The 13,368-nt window shown below is 53.8% G+C and overlaps 1 protein-coding gene across 8 annotated transcripts in view; it reads left to right on the top strand.

Annotated features, from left to right (window-relative positions):
- Positions 1 to 13,368, top strand: part of SLC2A9 (solute carrier family 2 member 9) — a 260,925-nt gene that overhangs the window by 16,434 nt on the left and 231,123 nt on the right. The window contains exon 1 of one of the 8 annotated variants that reach the window (XM_008685762.2): positions 13,177 to 13,331. The exons of 6 other annotated variants lie outside the window; for them this stretch is intronic. The gene's annotated coding sequence lies outside the window, so the exon portion shown is untranslated. Of the gene's footprint in view, positions 1 to 13,176; positions 13,332 to 13,368 lie in introns of those variants that run through there. One more of the 8 variants, XM_008685760.2, reaches the window with a different exon arrangement.

Raw genomic sequence — 13,368 nt, forward strand, 5'->3', positions numbered from 1 at the left:
AGGGCAGCATGGGGCACAAAGGCTGTAGTTCTGGGGGCCCTCGGGGCTCCTCAGGGAAGGACGGGAGCATGTCCCACCCAGTTCCTAGGACAGGAAGAAGACAGTGAGGCAGGACAAATGTCCCGTCCAGGAACATAGTGCAAGAGTCTGTGTGTCAGGAGCGTTTCCTGGGTGGGAACTTGCAGGTAAGCTTCGTGTTCAGACAGGTAGTGGGATAGTGAATAACTCCCCTTCTAGAACCTCCAGTACTTGCTGCCCAGGAGGCACAGATGGATCGTCTGGAGAATTCCATACCTGCTGATGCCTGGTGTGCCTGCAGCCTGGTCACCATAGGAGCTGGGAGACTACAGAGAAGTTGAAGAGGAACTTTCCCAGCCCTTATACCCTGAGTGAACCCCCGGCAAGTGTCCGCACTAAAGGCAGCAGGCAAGCCACTTAGCCTCTGAGTCTGTGTCTGAGTCTCAAAAACAAGTTCTTGCCAGACGATCGGGGGCTGGAACAGGAGAGCGTGTCTCAGGCTCTGGCACAGGGGAGGTTCTTGATCATAACAAGAGGTTATTTGCTGCAGGACAAATGCGGTGCATACTGATTTCCGTTCTGCTTCTGCACCAAGCTCTCGCTTGGCTGCAGAGCCCAGCTAACTCATTCCAGGGGCTCTCCCCAATGCCTGTAAAGTGCGCCTCAGTTTAACTCAGTTCAAGACACCCTGGCTTGCGAGCTTTCCAGGAAGCGGTGGCGCTCCCAGCTGGAAGGAAGCCATGCAGGGAGGGGGCCGAAGCCCGTCATGGGGGTGGAGATGACCTCTGTTCCTTTGAGCATCCCTTCTCGGGGTCTCGCCCAGCAGAACCCCACCTGGCAGCGATGGTGGCGGCTCTTGACTTTATTCCAGCCTTCCAGCCTCGGGGATGGTACCTGCCAAGATGGCTTCACGGTTGCCGTTGGAAACAGATGAGGCGATGTAAATGAACCAGTAACCAGAGTAAATAATAATTTTATTGAACATAGCCATGGACTTACTTATATACTTACTGATGGATGGATGGATGGATGGATGGGTGGATTGACTGGTCATGATGACTCGGAAAACTGCAGATATAAAAGCCATGGGGAGCACTGAAGCCCTGTTGTCATGGGAGGCGTGGGGAGAGGCCTGAGCCGAGAACCAAGAAACCCGGTTTAGTGGTGACTCATTTACAACTCCCTGTGTGACCTCCAGTTACCTCTCTGCCCTTTGGTGTTCTCATCGTTAGTATAACGTGTGGGTTCCCTACAAAATTCTGGGGAGGACCATCTCTGATGATAAATGTGAGGCATTCCATAAATTGCCAAGCTCTCTAAAAATGTTATTTTTTTCCAGTTATTATTTATTTATTTATTTATTTTTAAAGATTTTATATATTTATTTGACAGAGATAGAGACAGCCAGCGAGAGAGGGAACACAAGCAGGGGGAGTGGGAGAGGAAGAAGCAGGCTCATAGCAGAGGAGCCTGATGTGGGGCTCGATCCCATAACGCCGGGAGCACGCCCTGAGCCGAAGGCAGACACCTGACCACTGTGCCACCCAGGTGCCCCTCCAGTTATTATTTAATTTGCATTTTATCATCAGTTCCCCACAAACCACCCGTGACACAGGGGAGTGGCATCTCCGAGTTCAGAAGATCCCAAAGACGTCCTCCCACACCGCTGATGCTAGCATTGCTCGAGGCGGTCCTTTCCAGGCCGCCCAGCCACAGTCCTGTAAAGATAAGCCCAAGTGGGCAAAGTGCCCACGGGAGCCAGGAGTCCAGACGCCCAGAGTGACATCGAGTCAAACCGTCTCTAGTGGAAATGTCCCCCATGACTCCAGCTCCCTCTCCACTCGGGGGTTCTTAGTCACCACCCATTCATTCTTTCTTAGTATAGTAGTGCTGTTGTGTCCATTTCATGTTAGTGTCAGTGCCCTCAGCTCTTCCCAGAATCAGGTGGGTCAGAACCATGTTCATGTGGGGAGCCACCAAGGCTTGGGGGGGTGTGGGCTGAACCATGTCTCCCCCCAAAAAACATGTTGAAGTCCTAACCCCCAGTGTCCCTGAATGTGAACCTATTTGGAAATACGGTCATACTAGAGTAGGGTGGGGCCTAATCCAATAGGACTGGTGTTTTTATAAGCGGAGGCCACACAGGGAGAAGGCCGAGGAGGACGCAGACGGAGGCTGCGGTTTCAGCTGCAAGCCAGGGAAGGCCAAGGGTGGCCAGTGACCTCAGAAGCTAAGAGAAAGGGCGGGAGCAGCTTCTCCCCTGGAGACTTCAAGACAACACGGCCCTGCCACAACTTGATCTCCAAATGTAGCCTCTAGAACTGGGAGAAAGGAGGTTTCTATGGTTTGAAACTCTCTGGTTTATGGTAGTTTGTCAGGTAGCCCGAGGAGATGAATGCTGTCGGGGAACGGAGGGCTCTGATTTCCACCCCTGACTCAACTGCCCACACTGGCCATGCCTCCTTGGCCCGGTCTCTGGACCTCAGATTTCCCATCTGTAAAAAAGAGGGAGTTGTGTTGGATCAGCATTTGCCAATTTTGTTGATAATTAGGATTACTTGCGATACTTATTAAAATCATAGCTTATGAGACCTTTCCTCTGGATTTTCAGAGTCAGTGGGTCTGGGCCAGGGCCAGAAATCTATGTTTTTGAGAAACTCTAGGTGGGAGCAATGACTAGCATCTTGCTGTCCCTGCCCTCACTGGTGTTCCAGGCTTCTCAAGGGTCAAGCTTTGTCCCTTGACCCCATGTGCTCTGTTGCAAGCCTACCGTGGATGGTGCGTGTTTTCTTCTAGATTGCAAGCCCAAGAGGGCAGAACCGTGTCTGTCTCACAGCCAGCGAGCGTGCCTAGGAATCGTGCACTGTAAGAAGGGGTGAATCATCTTTCCTGCACATGTCCTGCTCCGGGATGTGTGATTAAGGACCTTGCAAGCTCTTGTTCTCAAGCTCTCAGATGTGCCTCCCTGCCGCCAGTCTGGCCCCGTCCCTGACTCCAGTCCACCCTCTGTGCTCTTTCAGGGGAGCACATCCTACAGATGCAGTCCTAAGTCACTTGATCCTGTGGAGTGAGTTCTGTGATTCTTCCCATTTTACAGATAGGGTAAAAAAAAACTGAGGCTTCCAGAGGTCGAGTGACTTGCTCAAGGTCACAGAGCCAGTGCAGAGCTGTGGTTTGAACTTGGGGGTCCAGTGTCAGCCCTTGAATCCCTCCATCACACCACTGTCTCTCCGCTCAGTCAACCCTGTGCCAATAGGATCCCGTCCAAGCAACTAGACCAGCCCATCTTTCGCCCCACTTCTCTCTCTGGAAAGATCTGTCACTCTCCTCACCCACTCATTGTACTCTGGTCGCTCCTCCCCCTGTTGGCCCTTCTCCCTGGGCTGCTCTGCTGTTGGAAACTCCTTTCCTTCATACCCAGAGAGCTGCCCGTCTGGGGTGTGTGGCCGTCATAGCACACATGTTGTGACCATTGTAACTCACCCACCAGCCTCGAGCCCTCCCTTCCTTCATGTCTTTGCTCACGTATTACCTTCCCGGTGAGGGCTTCCAGAACCATCTTTTAAAAATTTGCAATGTCCCACCCAACAGCCCTCTATACCCCTTTCTTTATGTTTTTCCATGGCACCCATCCCAATCTAGTAAACTATCGTTTAATCACACGTGTGGTCTACCCTCTGTCTCCCTTCCCGAGCACACAAGCTCCATGAGGACAGGCAGTTTTGCTGTGTGATTTCATGGCATCCTCCCCAGTGCCTGGGACGGGGCCTGGACCGCCGAATAGTGAAGGAGTGCGTTCCGCGCAACTGTGCGTTTCTCTCCCTCCTACGAGTGGAGCGCCTCTCAGGAGGGACTTTCTCTGATTCATTTCTGTGCCTCCAGCAACTAACAGATGGCCTGGCTCTTAGTGCGACCTCAGGAAGCCTGGGGTGAATAAATGAAGGCGGAAGTGAATGAACGAATGGATGAATGAGCAGGTGGATTTCTTTTCCAGAGTTTGCTTGGCCAAATGCCGCGAGCAAGTGTCTGTAGCCCACCTGTGGCTGCTCCTTGGGGTGGAATGCGCCCCAATACCACCTCTAGGACGTTTGCAGCCCCAGGAGGTCACTCTGGGTTGTACATGTTGAACAGAGCGATCGAGTCCAGCCAGCCCGGGCAAAGCCGTGCCATCAGCTGGGGTGACAGTCTCGCCAGCGCCCCTCCCTTGCTCTGCCGCTTTCCCCTTCCCTGAAGGGCGAACTGGGCTTCCCGCCACTTTGTGAGAGAAACTGGCCTCCTCACCCCGACCCCTCAGAGGAAGTGCTTCTGCTTGCTCAGCGGTCCCCAGCAGGTGCTTCTCAGGGAACAGAGAGAAGGAAAGGGACAGCAGCTCCAGGTGGCCATCCGCTCCCCGCTCCCTGCGCCTTCCCTGGCTTTTTTCTCCCCGTCCTCTTGCTCCCACCCAAGCCTCGGCACACACAGGAGAGCGACGGTCCGCCTCGGAAAGCTAAGGCGCTTGCGGGTGTCCCCTCCAGGTTCACTGCTGCTTCTCCACCCTGAGCGCTGTCACAAGCCGGGAAAGGACTGCTTGTTGGCTGGAAGCCAGGTGAATGAGGGAGTCTGGCCAAGCTGGAGCTCACAGTCGGGGCCCCCGTGGAGCAAACAAGGCCCTCTCTTGCTGCGGAAGCCACGTGGCTTTCCCTTTCCTGGGTGCAGGGATGTGGACCATGGGGGCGTCCCTGGAGCAGGGGGAGTCTTCACTGCTTTGGGCAGAGGGTGAGCCCGAAAGCTCCAGGCACAACTCAGAGGCTGTGCGGCCCGGCCAGGAAGGTAGGGCCAGCAGCCAGGGCTCCAAGGTCAAGGGGATCTCAGACCTTCATCAATCTGGCTGGGAGGAAGTGCCTATAATCTTAGCCTTCAAGGTAAGAGCCAGGAGACAGATTCAGAAAGAACATACAATTCGAAAGAACCCACAGATTCTCTTCATTTTTTTTTCCTATTTATGCTTGCTTAAAAGTTAGCTCATTGGCTTAATTCATTCTTTCCTTCAAGAAGCAAAATGGCTCTATTCATTGATCTATTCATTCCTTTAAGTAGCATATTGATTTCCTCCCATTCATCCTTCTGCTAATTAATTAATTAGCGAATTAATGAATTAAAAATATTTATCAAGCGCCACATTTCAGACTGTATTCTAGGTGCCAGGCACAGCAGTAAACATGACTAGGTGGCTGGGCTAGGGTTTCAGGAGGAAACTGAACCCACTCCAGACAAGTCAAGTGACTTACAGAGGTGTGGGTGGGGGTAAAAGAACAGATGAAGAATGGCCAGTCTCCCAGTGACAGCGAGGAGCCATTACCGCTGGCCTTGAGGGCAAGGGAAGGAAGTGGCATTGAGAAGGGAGGGGTGGAGGAGGGCCACCTGCTGACACCTGCACTTAGGGACTTGGGGACCAGACAGCTATTGCCAGAGAGGCTGAACTGGCAGCGGGGGAGGGGGTAGCAGGGAAGAAGCGCCCACCTTGTCTTCCCACCCTTCGTTTTCCTGCCCACACCTCTCTTGGGCGGACAGTTGGTTGCAAGGGAGTCAGCCAATGCCATCCCTCAGGCCGGCTCCCCAGGGAAAGATCAGGACAGGGAAGGTGGGGACTGGAGCCAGGGAGGCAAGGAGAGTGACCAGCACAAGACCCAATGCCAGCTGGGCTACACGTGTATTCTAGCTGGGGGACAGAGATCAGCAAACAGGTAAACATCCAGCAAAGGGTGGTCGGTACCACGCCGAAGGAAAACCAGGGCGGGAGAGATGGAGGTCAGGGGGTGACTAATTACAAGCTTGCATTTCATATCAGGGTGTCGGGGGGCCCTCTCCAATGGGTCCTATCGGAGCGGAGGCCAGAGGGAAGTAAGCGGCGAGTCCTTTGCAGATCTGGGGGAGGCCGTTGCGGGCAGGGGAACAGCAGGCACAAAAGACTCTGAGACAAGAGCGTATTAGAACCACTCAAGAGCACCAAGGGACCCAGCTGACCAGAGTGGAGGGGTAGGGGGAAGGAAATGGGGGGGACAGCGTCATCGGGGTCAGAGGCCCTAGCGCTTGCTAAGGCTTGAGAACATAACCCTGAGCTGAGAGGGTCTGGAGCCATCGGGAGGGGCATTTTCTGAGCATGGGAGGGAGGAGCTCCAACCTCCACTATAAAGAGCACTTAGCTGCTCTGTGGGGAAGTGGGGGGCGGGGGCAGGGCAGGGGCAGGGAGAGCAGGCAGAATGCCATGGCACTGGTTCCTCCCAGAGGTGCCAAGACGGCTTGGAGGAGGGCTGAAGAGCAGGAACCGATGGGAGGCGGTTGGATTCTGGATCGTGAGGCGGGGAGTGGACAGCAGGTAGGACCACAGTGCCACTCACCGGGACAGGAGGACTGTGGAGGAGCTGGTTTGGGGAGGGAAGGTGGTAGGCTGCGGGCCTTGGTGAGTTCGAGATGCTGGTTATTCATTCGAGTTTGCCAGCTGAGCGCCGCCCAAGGGGCCCGCCCTGGCCGCAGACACATGACTCCCTCCAAGTGCTTGCTCGGCTCAGAACTGACCTGGCCACTTCATCGGCTTTATTGGGTCACCCTAACTCTGAGGTTCCTTTGAGTACCCAAGTGCCGATGTCACGTGGGCTGGCCTGGAACGCGGGACACCTGGGCTGGGATGGAACCGTGAGAGTCGTCAGCACGCGGGTGGGATCAGAGCCACCCACGAAGCCGGTGCAGAGTGAACAGGGCAAGGGGGAGGAGGCGGCCCCAAGGAAGAATGTGTGGAAGGCGGCCAGAGAGACGGGAGAGAACCCCGCAGCTGTTCAGATGAGCGCTTCCGAGTGTCAGGAAGATCCAGGCCAACTGGCATCGGGCCCACAGCCCTTCCTTTGACACCTAAGGGCCACACGCTGAGTCTCCCTGGAGAGCACAAATTCCCTGGACCTGCTCGGGGCGTCAGAGCCGGCTCCGTTCTTGTTTGTCAACTCTGGTCAAGCTGAACAAGAACCTGGGAGAAACTTGAATGAACAGCTAAGTATAAATATTTACTTGGACCCTCTGAATTTCAGAAATGGTTGACTTATAAGTGATAAAATGGGTACAATTGACAAGGCTTTGCCAGGGGCTGAGGATTAGGTCCATACATTATTAATCCCGTCACGGGGACACGCTGTCGTGTTTACGTGTTTACGGTGCAGGCAAGGAGGCTGAGCTTAAGGCGGGTAACTGAATTGCTTCAGGTTACCCGGCGGGCTGGGGGCGGTCCCTGTGGGTGCCAGAGCCTTGCTCGGCCGGCCGAAACCAAACTCAAGAGCCAGGAGGAGGGTCTGAATCTTCAGACATTCCACTCCAATTTTTTCTTTTCTTAAAGTTGATATTTCGAACTTACTTCAAAACCGTGATTAAAGCAAGCAGAGGTCTGCCCATGCTTCTCCTTAAGGGCTTGTGAGGTCAGAGTCAGAGTTCCATGAGGGCTCCTGTCAGACCCAAAATGATACCCAAGCAGGCCATAGGCATCCACGGAGAGACTGTGCATCCAGGTTCTGGAAACAGGCAGAAAATGTGGGCAGCAGGGCACTGAGTGCTGTTGCCACCAGACTCTCGCTAGACAGTGCTTCACTACCTCGGTGGCACCCACGGCTCTCAGTCAGACTCGGGGCCCAGTGCTGGTGGGACCCCCTGGCAGCCAGTCTAGGCTGAGCACTCTTGCCAGAATTTTCTGAGAGCAAGAGAGAGCTCAGCGGGCACTGTGGCTTCTCTGATCAGTTTGTCACAAATATGCATGAAGGGCCTACTATGTGCTGGACTCTGTTCTGGGCTCTGGGATGACAGCAGTGATGAGAGACAGGTCCCCTCCCCACACCCCACCCCCATGGAGTTGCATTCTGCAGGGGAGAAAAGACAGGAGCCCCAAAACAGACAGACAAAAAAACTCAAACAGAACGTCAGGTTTTAAGTACGCTGAAGAAAATAAAAGGTACTGAAAGAGAGAGAAAGAGGGAAGGTGGGAGAGAGAAGGAGAGGGACCGGACTGGGAGAAGGAGGAGGAGTCAGAAAGGGAGGAACGGAGAGACAGACAGGCAGACAGGCTGACTGGGGGTCGGGTGGGTTTGGTTGAGTCAGGGAGGTGACGGAAGGCCTTTCGAAGGCGATGTGCGAGATAAGTTACCTGCGGAACAAGAATGAAGCAGCCCTACGGTAGTTTGGGGACGGATCTCTGGGCAGAAGGAGCAGCCGGTCCAAAGGCCCCAAGATGGCAGAATCTGGGTGTTCGGGAGGAAGGGAGAAGGCCTGGGTGAGGGGTGTGTGGAGGCCGAAGGAGAGAGCAGAGTGAAAAGCTGGAGAGGCAGACGTGGGCTTGTCACCGGGGGCCTTCGCGACCTTCTTAAGTCCCGAAGCTGGAACCCAGGTCGGGAGGGGCCTACCCCTCGTTCTTCTGGTGCCACTTGGGTGAACGAGGAGGAGGGTCTGACTCTGGGCACAGGGAACGGCACGTCAGGACTTGTTCTAGGAAAGTCACCGGAGGCTGTAAGCCGAGTGGGTCCCGAGGGCTGGGTGTTTGCAGAGGATGTCGCTTTGGCCACCGCTGGATGGCGAGCAGCTGTGGACGCGGGGGGGCGGGGGGGTGAGCCGGGAAGCTCTCTGGAGGCTGTGCAGGCAGGGTCTGGGGACAGATGTGCCATCTGCCCGGGATATAACTGGGGGCCAAGGTGGTGAGAGTTGTCGTGATTCGGACAGGCACCAGGAGGGAATTCAGAGGGAGGAAGGAGTCTGCTTTTTGGCCTGGAGACTGGGAGGGGGCTGGATGAGGCGGGAGGCCTGACAAAAGAGGGGATTTGGGCAGGGGTATCAGAAGTTCAGTTTGCATACGGGTGGGCTGAAGGCTGGGGGCGAGTCTGGGTGAGGTCGACCAGGACGAGAGTGTGGGCGGAGCAGAGAGGAGGCCTTGGCAAAGGCTGAGTCCTGGGGGAGCCTCTAGTCTCAGCGGCCTTGCGGGGAGGGAGGAGCCGCTGAGGGAAAACCGGGCCAGCGTGTTGACCAGAAGACAGGACAAGGAAGTTTCTAGAAGGAGCCAGAAGGAAGAGGAGTGGTCACCTTCATGAAAGCTGCTGGGAGGTCACAGGGAATTGACTAGTGACTTTGGATGATTGATGTTCTCAGTAAGAGCAGCTTGAGCCCTGTGACGGGTCTAAACCCTCCGCTGAAGCCGAAGAAGGAAGGGCAGCCAGTGAACCCCTGGGACAGTTGAGCTGCGACAGAGCAAGGAAATGGGGGATAACAGAAGGTCATGGGGTCAAAGGAAGTTTTTTTTTCTAATTGAGGTGAACTTAACATAAAATTAACCATTTTCTACATTCACAGTGTTCTGCCACCACCAGCTCTGTCTAGCTCCCCCAAAACACTCATCTCCCCCCAAACAAGCCCATCAAACACTGGCTTCCCACCGGCCCCTCCCCCAGTCTGCTTTCAGCCTCTGTGGGGCTGCGTTTTCTGCACGTTCCATCTAAGCGGAGTCATGAAACAGGTGACTGTGTCCAGCTTTTTCGCCTCAGTGTAAGGTTTTCGAGGTTCTTCTGCACGGTAAGCCGGTATCCGGACTTCATTCCTTTCTGAATGCTAATCCAGGTGCGGACAGACCACAACTGTGTATCCATTCATTAGCTAATGGACACTGGGACTCTTTCCACATTTTAACTACTGTAAATAGCACGGCTGTGAGCATTCGAGAACAAGCTCTGTTTGAACACCTGTTTTCAATTCCCTTGGGTTTATACCCAGGACCGGTGTTGCTGGGTCCCAAGGTAATTGTGTGTGTGCTCTTTGAGAAACCATCAAACTGCTTCCCACAGTCACTGCTGCGGCTGACACCCCCAGTGGCAGTGTAGGAGGGCTCTAGTTTCTCCACATCCTCGCCAATGCTTCTAGATTAATTAATTTATTTGAGAGAGTTGGGGGGAGAGGCAGAGAGAGAGAGAGATGGAGGAGAAAACTCCCTGCTGACCGTGGAGCCTGACACGGGGCTCGATCTCACAACCGTGAGATCAGGACCTGAGCTGAAACCAAGAGTCAGATGCCCAACTGACTGAGCCACCCAGGTGCCCCCTCCCCAATACTTCTTAGTTTAGATTTTGTTTTTTAGTTAGTGATGTTAAGACACCTTTGTATATAGCCTAGAAAGATCCAGTGGAGGAGAAATTGATGACGCTGAAAGGAAATGGGAAGACCCTGGAGAAGGTGAGAGGGGTGTGCCCACAAGACCCACAATGGCAGACCCTCCAAAGTGAGAAGTCTTTTTGGATGCTGCAGGGCCAAAGAGAGAGAGAGAGAGAGATGTGTCTGACACCAGGGTACTGAGGCTCACTCTGACGGGCTTGTCATCTCTGGTGAGGGGCTTCCCCTCCAGAGCAGCAGTGAACAGAGGGTAGGCGGGGGGGTGGTGGTGGAATGGGTGGTCTTGCTTTAAATGTCAATTCTCATCCACAAGTCATGGTGCTTTAGGCAAGCAGGGTGACCTCGGGAACCCCAGGATACTCGGCCACAGAATGGAGCTAACAAACACTTAGTGGCTGCTCTTAGGATTAAATGAGGCTGTGCCTAACCAGTGCCTGGCACACAGTAGGTGCTTACTAAATGCAGGTCCCTTCCGTTGGCTCATCTGTCTGACCTGATTGTAAATTACCCAATGGAAGTAATAGATTTACCCTTCTCTGCAGCCTTCTCAGCGTCTAGCACTATGTGGGCCATGCAGTTGGTGCTCCATAAATACTTGAAAAAGAATAAACAAACAAGAGTAAAAATAATGATCAACAAAGAGACTCCCCAAAACAATAGCAACACTGGGTGCTCTACACAGCAGGCAATTCGAAGGGCAGCATCTCGTTTGGTCTGTACAACGTGACCCTGAGATGAGCACTCCCTTATCCCCACCTTGCAGACAGGTGACTCGTCCCGTGTGACGTGGCTGGGGAGTGGCAGGCTGGGATTCCAAGTCTGACATCAAATCCCAGCCTCTTAGTCATCATGTTATACTAACAATCCAGATGTTGCTAAACCAATGGTTGAATAATCCTGGCATTGAGAATGATCTCCTGCAGCTAAAATGATGTCAAGAGAGAGGTCGGGTGACTGGGGAAAGAAAGGGCTGGGCACCAGCTGGATAATTGCAGACGCTTTGAAAAGTCTGGGGGAGCGATCGCACTGTCCAGGTGTGCCTGCATTTCCTTACACACAGCTGAAATCACCCCGGGCCCAGGAATGTCATCTTCCTGGTGTGCAGGTTGTGTCAGTCATCGGAGGTTGGTTAGTAAAAACACCTGCGGTAGACGCTTCGCAAGGATCAGGTGATTTCTTCCTGCTCTCCAGCCCACCCTTTTGTAAACCTCAAGGTTGAGGGGCGCCTGGGTGGCACAGCGGTTAAGCGTCTGCCTTCGGCTCAGGGCGTGATCCCGGCGTTATGGGATCGAGCCCCACATCAGGCTCTTCCGCTATGAGCCTGCTTCTTCCTCTCCCACTCCCCCTGCTTGTGTTCCCTCTCTCGCTGGCTGTCTCTATCTCTGTCAAATAAATAAATAAAATCTTAAAAAAAAAAAACAAACTCAAGGTTGGGAAACTGGGGAAATGGAATTAGCCACGAGCAGGTTGCCTGGGTGCTCTGAACTGACGCCAAGGGAATTGGATGGGCTTTCCCAGGTTCCCCAAATGGTGCTATCTCCCAGGACCTAAGCACATGCCTGAACCAGGCAGAGTCCTTTTTCCATGCTGGCTGGGACTCCCAGGAGCCCATCTTCACTTCCCATGCCCTCGGCTCTCTCTGTGCACTGGTCAGGAGGAGGCTGTGGGTGCCCTTGGCTGACCTTGGATCTTGCCCCATGCTGCCCAGCCACGCTCTTGGATTCCTCACCTATGTCCCTCGCCTCTCTGCACCACTCCAGACCTCCATTTATCTCAGAGTCCTGAAAACAGAGTGGGATTTGCACGTGGGCACCTCTTTTGTGCTAGAGGAACAGGGCAGGAGGACACTGTGACGTTCCTAGAGTAATGACAGCAATGCCCACGGGTACAGCGTCTCCGAGGCGATGGCTCTCACGTATCTCTCATTGGGCTGATTGCACTCCTAGAGCAACAGAGTAGCAAGCGTAAACCCTTCGTCCTGCGCCTTTGCACCTAGGACCCGATCTCCATGCATCCATCTGTGTCCTGTTTTACAGCTGTTGCCCTCGCCACCGTCCGGGCGGGCTGGTCCCGCGCTAGCCACACCCTCATGTTAGCAAGAAGCCCTCCAACACCCAGGAAGGTCTGTCCAATAATCCGCGGTGGCTTCAAGGGAATGCCTCTACCTTTGACTCTGGTCCAGAACTTGACTCTCACCCGGCAGGTTTTTGATCAACTGAGCTAGCCTCAGTTGTGCGCTGTTAATCATTTATCTCTCGCTCGTGGAGACAGGCTTCAAGGGATGTTTACAGTAACAGCTGGATGCTGTTTAATTGTTAATGCTGCTTGCTTTCACAATTTCCCAGGCTTAGATGGGATTATATGGGGAACTGAGCTACCTCTGAAGCATGTGCTCTTCGCTCTTCAGACTGTAACAGGCAAGGGAAGCTCCCGGAACCAGCTGAGTTGCATCGGCTTTGGGGATGTTTTCAAGAGTCTGTGAGACTCTGGCCGAGCACCTGGAATAAGGGAATTGAAAAGTGAGGGATCTGAAAATCAATTCGGTGACGATGAAGTGAGGATATGCACATGACGTGCTTCACATGGTGTTTGATAAATGCTAACATAAAGATGAAATTGGTTATGAGTGATTATGGCTGAGGCTGCTAATCCAGTAATCTCCTTCTGCCTGCCCCCTTCCTCCAGCCCTCTCCTCTCTTTTTCTTTCTCTCCTTCTCTCTCTCTCTCTCTCTCAAGGCTGCTCTATTTTCCACATTCCTTTTCAATATGCTGTTTTAGGGTTCGCGTTAGCTCTGTGCCAAAGTCAGCAGAAACTTCACCCTGAAACTTAAGAATAAAGTCACAGCCAAGGATTACTCAATCAAAATCTGGGGGGAGTAGGAAGTATGTGGCATTTCCCGTGGCGAGCTGCCAGCCAGGGGCTGGACGGCACACAAGGCCGCAGCTGCAGGCGTTTGGAAGGAGGTGGCCTCCAGCTTGGGGGAGCCAGCCCTGAGAGCACGGGTTCATCAGTGCTGTCTGTGCTGTTCTGTGGTGTCCTGATGTGAGCCGTGCCTTTCCTTTGCCTCCGTCCGTGCTCCCACCCAACACAGGCTTGCGAGCGACGATGCGACTTGACGCTGTCTTAGGCTCAGACGCACCCTGTGTGACAGGTAGGGCGGGTAATGATACTTCTCCAAGGCTTGCTTA

Source organism: Ursus maritimus, unplaced genomic scaffold, assembly GCF_017311325.1.
Source record: "Ursus maritimus isolate PB19 unplaced genomic scaffold, ASM1731132v1 scaffold_8, whole genome shotgun sequence".
In the NCBI taxonomy this organism is placed as follows: domain Eukaryota; kingdom Metazoa; phylum Chordata; class Mammalia; order Carnivora; family Ursidae; genus Ursus; species Ursus maritimus.